This window comes from Hipposideros armiger, unplaced genomic scaffold, assembly GCF_001890085.2.
Source record: "Hipposideros armiger isolate ML-2016 unplaced genomic scaffold, ASM189008v1 scaffold_364, whole genome shotgun sequence".
NCBI lineage: Eukaryota > Metazoa > Chordata > Mammalia > Chiroptera > Hipposideridae > Hipposideros > Hipposideros armiger.
The window spans coordinates 1221388-1232457 of NW_017731714.1; positions in this window are offsets into that span (position 1 = coordinate 1221388).

The window sequence follows — 11070 nt, forward strand, 5'->3', positions numbered from 1 at the left end:
TAGACCTGTCCTGCCTTATTTTAATGCAGCTAATAATAATAATAATAATAATAATAATAATAATAATAATACTTTGCTTTTTTTAAAAAATGAGAACTCCTGGACAAATGCTAAACTGAAACAGACACTGGTTTTAACAGATGTAAACCAAGAATTTCCCTATGAAACCAGAGTATACCGTCACCCTAATCAGACAATTAGTCATTCATACATTTCACAAATATCCACTTAGAACCCATGAAGTGAATGCACTTTGCTAAGAAATGCGGATATACAGAAAAAATAAAACCATTTCTGATGACGAAGTGCACATAATTTCAAGAGGTTAGTTGGGCTGAAATGTGCCTCCCTGTGGTTTTAGTTCCATTCTTGGGCCAAGATCACATGTCTTACCCTCTCTGTCTTCCAAGTGATAACCCATCAATTTCTGAAAGACTGCTTTCAACTTCTCTATTCCAGTAGTTTTCAAATGCTTGTGTTCAGAAATGTCATCCGGAAACTTTTTAAGAAGCATGTCCCTCCCTCAACAGGCACCCAAGATTCTGATTTTCTAATTCACAGGTGGAGCCAAGAAATTTGTATTTTAAAACGCACCTCAAGTGATTCTGATCCAGGTATCAGCCACACACACTTTCAGAAATGAGATCTAATCCTTCTTGGGTCTGAGATAAATATGTTGACTTTCACTCTTCCTCAAATATGGTATCTTCTGTGCTAGGGCTACTTAGCGGCCATTTGCAGATATGTTCTAAATTGTCACCATCCTCTTTAGATTGTGGTAGCAGGATTAAATGCAGTCCCTTAAAGCAGCGTCATCCAGGGGGACCACTGCACCCTACCTATAATTCAGGCATGACGTCTCCTCCATCAGTGCAGCCTAAATATGGCCTTCCTTTAATGCATGAAAATCACAAGCTATATCTTTCCCATCTTGTATGAAAACACTTGAGTATGATATCTAGGCAATGGACTATTTACTTAAGGTGAATTCCACAGTAAGTCCTGCTTTCTTTCTCAAAACTCTGAAATATAAAGTCAATCTGATATGCTCTGTTTCTTCCATCCCTCTTTGCCTCCCTCCCTTCCCCTTTCCTTCCAAAGAGGTTATTGCTGGCAAAGTCTCTGCTAGTGTGCATGATACCACCTGATACAAATCATTCTACTCAGGTCTTGGAGTAGCCTTCAAAGAAAAACAAGTTCCATATGACCCAGAATCTGAATGGAGGCCAAGAACTTCCAACATATTTGGAAGGCCAAACCCCTACAGAAAGATCATCCTTTAACCACCTTCTAGGGAGACCATCACTTGAGAATGAAAGTGAGTTGACATTTTGTGACTTATAAACTCATCACTAAATGCAGTGTTCAGGAGTTTATATCTATTGCAGACCTAACTCATCTGCAGGAAGAGAATACCAAAAAAGAGTAATAACACCAAAAAAGGTTAATTCAGAGCTATACAGATCACCCATACGTTCAATGTGGCCACAAGTTTTTCAATTCCCATTCACAAACAAGCATAATAAGAATTTAAAATGTGTAATATATTTGAGTAAAGTAGAGCTAGCAAATGATACTGAATCGTTTGTGGGCTATCAGAATCAATGCAACATTTTTCATGTGTATTCGTGAATATGTGACTTTATAGTTAAGCCAAAGTCAACCCATTGCACTTATGCCTTAGATTTAAATTGAGAACACTGGCAAGTCCTGTGGGGAGGAGAAACAAAGCCATAAATGAGGTCCTGGTTTTCTTGTATATGTAACTGTATGAACAGGGGAAGGAAAATATCTTAGCAGTCACAGAGGCAGCTATGCCAAAGTCATTCCCCTGAGCACTAATATAAAAAAAATAAAAATCAGTTACTTTCCTTTACACTCGTATTGCTTTGCTGAAGATAACTTTAAAAGAGTCAAGAACAACTTTGTCAAATGTTTAAAACTGTCCCTCAGAGTTTTGCCTGGTCCTTTTTCATAAGGAAAGGTGGGTTGTTTTTGAGCCCTTGGCAGGCCCCAAATTAGATTTAGGAAACGAAAAGATGTTTTATTTTTATTTTACAAAAAAAATGAATGGAAATAGGTACCCTTGATTATTTGATTTCTCTTTTCAGACTATCGTATTGGTAAATTTTATATTTGGCACTCTGGAGATAATAGTTCCTAAAAGCAAAAGATATTTTAGTGTCAAAATGCTTAGAGAATGTATGTGCTATCCATACAAGGGAAACCTCCAACTGGCAAAGACTCCTATTATATTTTTTAAGAAAAAGAATACCTACTCTATTCAAATAAACATACCCCCTCACTCTTCTAAGACTTATTCAATAATGAAGTCTCTTTTCATTGTCCAACACAGTACAGATTTTGTTGTTAAAGAAGCCAGGCAGAGAATGTAGAAACCGCTGAGTTTGGCATTCTCATAGAAAAGTGAGGTCCAGAGACTTGCTTAAGAACACAGGGTAATTAATCTCAGAATAAAGAGAATGCAAAAGAACTTTCTGAGTATTTTGGGTAGACTATACACCAAATTAATGGTTCACGATGCCAACGTTTTTTCACCTGCGAGAGAAAGAAGTTCATTGGCCCGTTATCTGAGCTGGGTTCCTCCACATTGATGTATGTAGGTGTCTATGAAACACATTCTCAGCCAGTGGGCAGACCTAGGAAAGCAAGAAACTTGAGAAACACTCTGTTTGGCCATCCCAGAAACCCACCTCTCCCACCTTCCATTTCATTAATAAGCAGTTCTCACTTCTGCTAGCCTCATCAGCCTTCCGAAATCACTGGAAACTTGTTTGTCTATTTCTTATTGTGCTTAGCGAGACCACTCTTCACCCAGTGAATGCCCCAGGTCCAAAAACTGAGTTATCCCAGCCTGTTCCTCTTCTACGACTGTCCACATTCCAATGGCACCAAGTCCTGATGATCAACAGATGGTCCTCCCCACCCCTTCCCTCCCACTCCGATGGCCTTAGGCCCTCTCCTTCTCTTGGGATACTATTAAAATAGATTTTTAAAAACTGGGTCTCACTTTTTCCCATGCCTCCATTTACTCTCCAAAATACTTACGGAGAAATTTTTCTAAAATTTGAATTTAATTCTCACTTTTTAGCTGTTCAGAATGCTTTGGTAATTTCCCTATTGTTTACAGAAATAAGTTCAAATTCAACATGGCATGGCATGAGGGTTCTCTATGATCCAGCCTCAGCCAATCTCTCTGATTTCTCATGTTTGCATTGCTAATCTCTCTCCTCCTCACTGTTCCATGCCCCATCCAATATCAATCTCCATCCCCAGCACTGTTTCCTTCATTTTATGTTTTTTGGTAATATTACTCCCTATGCCTGGAATACCCTGTTTTTCCTTCATATCTTGTCCCAATAGCAAATGCCCATTCGACTCGCATGTCAAGTGTTAGTCTCTGTATGAAGGCTTTGCCTTCTCACCTATATGCTTTTATGTTCTGTCATTCTGTCCACAGCACTTTATTCACATATACATTTTCCTTTCACGTAACTATTCTTGATTTTATTTCTATGGCAAAATAAATGACAGATGCATTTCACATGTGTACATGGGCACACCTATAATTAAGTATGTATGGACTACAACTTCACCCCTTCCTGTTCTACTTAAAAACAGTATATAAATATATAAGTGATGAAGAGTGAGTTTCTATTAAGGAGATACTTAATATAATATATAAATGTCAGTGTTTTACTAACAAAGGTGCAATTCACCTGATGAATTTTATGTCTTCTTATTGATTTGACCCCTTTATCTGTATGTAACACACTTCGTTGTCTCTTATTAGTCTTTGTTTGAAAGTCTATTTTGTCTGATATAAGTATAGCTACTACAGCTTTCTTCTGATTTTTATTTGATTGTTATATCTTTTTTTATCCCTTCACTTTTAGTGTCTGTATGTGTCCTTACATCTGAAGTGAGTCTGTTGTAGACAGCACATAGATGGGTCTTGTGTTTTTATCCATTCAGCCACCCAATCAATGTCTTTTGATTTGAGAATTTAGTCCATTTATATTTGAAGTAATTATTGATAGGTATATGCTTGCTGTCATTTTTTAAGTTGTTTTCTAGCTGTTTTTGTAGTTCTTTTTTCAGTCAATTATATTTTAAATAAATTTAGAAAAAGTGAAAAGTCTTTAATATCTAATCATATAGTTACAATTTCTGGCTCTTTTTGTTCCTTGGTAAAGACATAAGTTTCCATCTGTTAACGTTTTTCTTTTACTTGAAGAACTTTCTTTAACATTTCTTGTAGAGCAAGTCTGCTGGCAACACAGTCTTGTAGCTTTCGTTTGCCTGATTTTTCTTGCATTTTAAAAGTATAGTTCTAGAACCACTTTTTTCCCCCTCATTTTTTCAGTCCTTTAAAGATTTTCTGGCTTGCACAGCTTAATTCAAGATGCTATAGTCATTCTTACCTTTGCTCCTTTGTACATGATGTGGTTATTTTATTCCGACTGCTTTTCTCTTGATCACTCGTTTTCAGCAAAATGATTATGATGTGCTTCGATATAGTTTTCTTTTTGCTTATCATACATAGGGTTTATTGAGCTTTTTAGAATTGTGGGTTTGTACTTTTTATTTGGACAATTTTCAACTACTCCTCAAAAAATTTTTTTTTCTCCTCCTCTACCGATCTTTTCAAGATTACTGTTACATGGATGTTGGACTACTTGATGTTTTTCACAGGTTACTGAAGGTCTGTTAATTTTATGTCAATGTTTTAGTTTGTGCTTTAGTTGGAATAGTTTCTACTGCTCTGTGTTCAAGCTCACGAATATTTTCTAAGTGTCTAATCAGTTGTTAATCTCCTTTAGTTAAATTTTCGTTTTAGATATTATATTTTTAAAGTCATGATCTGCCAATTCTACCATCTCTGTTATTTCCGAGTCTGTTTCTTTTTACTACTTTTTTCCCTAAATGTGGATCATATTTTCCTGTTGTTTTCTCCTTACCCCCATATCTAAAAATACTTTTATTGGATTCCAGGCATTGTCAATATCACATTGGTGAGTATATGGATTTGGTTGTCTTCTTTTAAAAAGTGTTGGATATTTTCTGGTAGGCAGTTGGGTTGTTTCCAGATCATCTCTGTCTTTTCAAGGCCTGTTGTTAAGCTTGACGAGGGCTATGCTACTGCTAGTGTAGGTTTCCTAGTAAGCATGACATTTCGAATTTCTCAAGTGTTAAAAAAACAAAAACCTCTCCACTTTGGATATGTCTCATGAATAATGGCTGGGAATTATTTAGCTTACAGATTCCTGGTTGTCTTTGCCCCGATCCACTGACTTCCTTCACACTATGTATATATGGTTTAATATTTAGCCAAAGTCTTAAGAGGACCCCCCAAGGAGGGTTTCTGAATATTCCTATGGGTTTCTCCCACCTTTCAATACTCTGCTCTTCAAATTCTACTGCTTCAGGCTCTCTGAACTCTTATTTCTATCTCCTCAAATCAGTAATACACCCATGTTATGCCTGAGATCCCTCTCTTTAAGCCATGGTACAAATGTGCCTCTAGGCAGAGAGCCATAGGGCTTACCTTGTGTTTTTGTTTCTCTCAGAGATTATAGTACTAGACTTCCTTTTATCTCAATACCTGTGAACAATTGTTCTGTATGTGCTTTCCAGTTCTCTAGCTGTTTATGACAGGGGGATAACTCCAGGCCTGGTTTCTCCAGTGCAGTTAAGATCTTCATTTGAATCAGATTCTCTTATGAAACTTTTTAAATATTTTGGCACAGTTTTTCTTTGCAGGCAATAAGTGTTTAACTATACATAAAGAAGTACCTATGAAATATATTTCTAACACAATAGTGCTCACAATGAAATGGTACCTATAGAGTTGACATACCATCTTAAGAAGCTGGCAATTCCAGAAATTATGTATAGAATTCCTGTTTTGTTTTGGGGTTTTTTCAGGATTTTTTTGAATCTGTTGCTTTGGTTGTGACATGATCCTATCACTCTTGAGAAAATTATTGCTAGGGTGATCTCCCACTCTATTGAATATGGTGATTCTTCTTGATGGGTTTCTTTTCCATCCCCAGTTATCTCTGTCAAACCTTAACATTCTCCCCTTATCAGTTCTCATTACCTCCTTTACACTCATGCCTCATCCATTCTTCACAATACCTCTTCTTCATTTGACTTCTGCGACAGCACACTTTTCCAGCGTTGCTTACTAACTACTTCTCTGTGGGCTCATTGTCTTCCCAAACATTACATTTTTACTCTGGACTCAATCTGACCTGCTCTTTTCTTCTGACGCTGTGTTCATTCCCTCAGCGACCTCAACCATTGCCATGCCTTTAATACTACCGTATTTGCTGGCGTATAAGACGATTTTTTGGCCCTGAAAAATATGCCTCCAAGTGGGGGGTCGTCTTATACGCCAGGTACACTTCAGATAGACTNTTTGCTGGCGTATAAGACGATTTTTTGGCCCTGAAAAATATGCCTCCAAGTGGGGGGTCGTCTTATACGCCAGGTACACTTCAGATAGACTGCCCATATAACAAACTCTGTATTTTGAGTGGAAATGTTAGAGGGTCGTCTTATACGCCCAGTCGTCTTATACGCCGGCAAATACGGTATCTATCAGGCTACGGTTCCCAAAGATATATTTCAATTAAGACCTCTTTCTTCAGCTTCAGATCCTTATATGCAATTCTTTTGGAAATCACCATTCAGAGTGCTCCATTTAGGAAATAATTATCTTTCAAATTTCACTATTGTCATTCCTCTACAAATCTGCTCCTCATCCAGTTGTTGCAGCCCAACTGCTCAAGCCATCAACGTAAGAATCAGCCTTCACATTGCCTCCTTCTCTCTCATCCCTCTCAGCCAGAAGCGAGTTCTGCTGATTTTACCTCCAAAACATGTCTAGATTTTGTTTCCTCCTCTCTATTTCTCCTGCCACTCCTCTTCCTGTCTTATCTCACTTTCAGCCCACCTTTGATGTGTCCTCCATCACTAGTTTCAGTGATCTGTTATGAAAGTACAAATTTAGTTTAAGGATAAAATATATTTTAAAATATAAAATATAAGCACAAGTCATGACCCTGTTTTAAAATCTTTCATAATTCACTTAGACTGTAAAGCCAAATTTATAACATGGTTTTTTGCAACTAAATTTCAGCCATTTAGGGCTATTTTCAATTCAAGAATTTTGCAAATGCTTTGCACTTTATTGTATTAATTTCTATTTATCTTCAATATATCAGATTAAGTGGAACTTCCAAAGAGATGTTATCTATATTACTCAGGGTTCTGCAGAGAAACAGAGCCAATAAGAGGTGTGTATTTATATATATTTATTTTCATAAATATGCATTCATAGATAGATGATAGGTATATTGATAGAAGAGAGAGATTTATTCTAAAGCATTGGCTCATGTGATCGTGGAGGCTGACCAGTCACAAGACATGCTGTTGGCAAGCTGAAGGCCCAGGAGAGCTGATAAGAGTAGTTTTGGTGTAAATGTCAGCAGGCTTGAGACCCAGGAAAAGCCTATGTTTCAGTTTGAGTTAGGAGGCAGGAAGAAAACTGATGTCGCAGCTCAAAGACAGGCAGGAGGAGTTTTCTCTTCCTTGGCCTTTTTGTTTTATTCAGGCCTGCAACTGATTGTATAGGCCTACCCACATTAGGGAGAGTAATCTACTTTATTCATTATGTTTGCCAATTCAAATATTAATCTCATCCAGGAACATCCTCACAGACACACCCAGAATAATGTTTGACCAAATATCTAAGCACTGCATGGCCCAGTAAAGCTGACACATAGAACTAACTGTCAGATCATGTATCACCTACAAAATTAAGTAAGCTCTGCTATGCCCGCTTTGTTTTCCTCATTGCACAGATTACCATTTTATTGATTTGCTTGTTTGTTTATGTGCTTATTTAGTTATGTGTTTGTTTAGAGAATGTAGGTGAGTTGTCTGTACTGTGAGTTCATGGACTGTAAGCTCTATGAGGGCAGAGTTCCTGATCATTTGCTTTACCATTGCACATTTAGTGCCTAACATAGCACTTAACTATCTTCCTAAAATTAAAATTCCAAATAGTGTTTAGATCACATTTAATATAGATGCTCACATTTACTATAGATGTAACGTTTAATTATGCTACCTGCTCTCATATATTATACTAGGATATTAACATCTAATTGGCATTTTGATAATTCTATGCCAATATGTAGATTCATGAAGCTAAGTTTTTAAAATTTGATTACTTGTCTCTTTGAATTTCTGTGGCTGCAGTAAATTTTAGTAGACTAAAACAAATGTGCAAATGCATTAATAAACTATAAAATTTTGTATGAAATCTCATTGCCATTAGTATTATTTTCTAAGGGGAAAGTAGAGATTTTCATGTAGAGTTCAAATACAGCTGGAGAAAACGGTATATGGTTAAAGTTTTGGATGTCCAAGGGAAGCATCAAAGGAATGCAAGGGCTTCATTATTCTCTTAAGGATATAAGCATACAATACGGTTCCATCTCTACCAACATATTGGTATTAGCTGTGGAGCTGTAGCTTGTGGTTCATCCCATCCACTCAAGATGGTGGGCATAGCAACACCAGTGATCTTGACTGCTGATTATACACCTCCATCATATGGACACACTGCGGCCAGCAGAGTCAACCAAGAGTTTGAAGGCCTGATCAGTTCAGGTTAGCAATTTTCAACGGGATCAAATCAGGAAGTTTTGCTTCTCTCCTGGCCTAATATTTAGCAGATCTTAACAAAAATGCATGTGTGTGTGTGTGTGTGTGTGTGTGTGTGTGTGTGTGTGTGCGTGTGTGTGTTAAACATGTATGTGAAATTTCTTGAACAAATAAGTATTTTACTTAAAAAAAAAATTGAAGAGAAAAACATGGTCTCAATGACCTTGATTTTTTTCATTTCAAAGGCATTATGGACCTTGGCTCATGTCAACCCTGGTGAATATGACCTGATCACAGGCATAGTCAATTTTTTAGGAAAATGTTTTGGATCTTTCAAACTTGATATTGATAACTGAAACTGAGCAGAGAGACATTAGCATCTGGTTTTGATGAATGTGGTCTGCTTGTACTTTAAAGAAAAAGCATTCAGGAAAAGACTGGAAATTCCTGCTCAGAAAATCAAAGTCTAATACAGTTTTTCAATACCTGATACTTGTATGTTACAAGTGACCTTGGAGACTTTATTCCACCAATTCCACATATTTTTTAGATTATAGCATAATGCGTTATGCTTCATTTTGGGATATATTTAGGTTTTTGTTCTAGGGGATTTTTTCTGTGTACTTGTTTACTTTTATGCCATATATATAAAGATGATTTCTTGCTTGGAGAAAAATCAGACACCCTCATTTTTAAAATTGGTTCTCTGCACCACAAGAAAATAACAGCTACTAAAATCAAAATAATTTCTACCATTTCTTATTAAATTAGAAAAAAAAATCACACTCAGCACAATATGTAGAGCGATTTGTCAGATCGTAACATCCTCTAGTAGACTATAAATTTCTAACAACAGTAACCATGTCTTTTCCATTATTATATAGTCCAAAGTCTATGGCCCAGGGCTTTGTGAATTGCAAATCCTCAAGTCAAATCAGAAAAATTAACAAATGAATGCTTCCTAAAACAACTGACTCTGAGTGGTGAACACACAATGCAATATACAGATGATGCATGATAAGAATGTACACTTGAAACCTATATAATTTTACTAACCAATGTCATCCCAATAAATTTAATTTAAAAATTCAAAAAACACCTGATTTTTAGAAATTTAATTACAAATATATTGAGTAATCATTTTAATAAAATAATTGTTTTAGCATCTGAGGGCTTATATTTAGTTCTACAGCCAACTACATCCTGGGTTTTCTCCCTTTCCTCTGTGTTATGCTGCCTAAAATCAACGCTATCAGAGAAGAAAAGGGGGAAAGCGAATAAAAGCCAATGTTTAATCTTGTATGTATTACTGTTTCTGAACTAGTCTGGTAAAGGGCTGTCTTGAGAAAGCAATTAAAGCCAGTGGCTAAAATGAGGCTTGGGGATTATCAGTGGACATCATTTATCAGTGTTATCCCTGTTGTACATCAAAAGAGATAATCAGGAGAGTGTTTGCTGCAGACTATCTATGTTGGCGGCGCTAAGAAAATTACTGTACCAGCATGAGAAAGAGTAAAACCATTTGTGCATGCAAAATATCTACCTGCTTTAGGATTGAAGTATTTCTCTTTCTATTTTTCTAATGAAAGCCATAGAATAATTTGAATCTAGGTAAAATATTATGGTTCCAATGTTGAGTGCTGTAATAAAATGACCTTTTCTCTGCATTTTCACTAATTGGCTTTTAAGATGCTTTTGATGTGGCTGAAAAGGTCAAAGATCAATGAGTAGCTTGTTAGTCTAAATCATTTATTTTATCAGAGGAAAAAAAAGCCCCACAAACTATTGAAAAAATAAAATTTTGAAAGAAATACACAGTCTATTTGCCTCTGTCAGGCTTCATAATTTTCCATTGGTTCCTCCAAGCATGGGATGGTCTAATCAGGGAATTATCATGTAGACTGAAAAAGCATAACAAAGTTATGTGCTGCAGTAAATATTTGTAAAGCAAAACTTTGGAAAAATCCATGATACATTTTCTGTTACTAATTTAAGAAATCCAAGGTATTTCTGAAATTATATGGTATCAAATTGCCTAAAGAAACATGGGTCACTCTATCATCAATGACAACTGCGATTATATATTTCAAGAAATGTATCAAATTTGTGCAGAGAAAAGGTGACTAGACACTGACATAGCAGAACACTAAAATAAAAATTTTATCCAATTTGTAGCTTAAAAAATATTCTATCAAATATAATGATGTTGATCATGGAGGAAATAACCAATATGATCTTACCTCTTAGAATATTATGCTTACATTTTTATAAAAACAAAGGAAACAAGTTTTGTTGTTGCCAAGAACCAGCTCATACATAAACTACTGATTAAGTTCACTGAAATCCATGCTCGTTATGTTTAAGGACAGA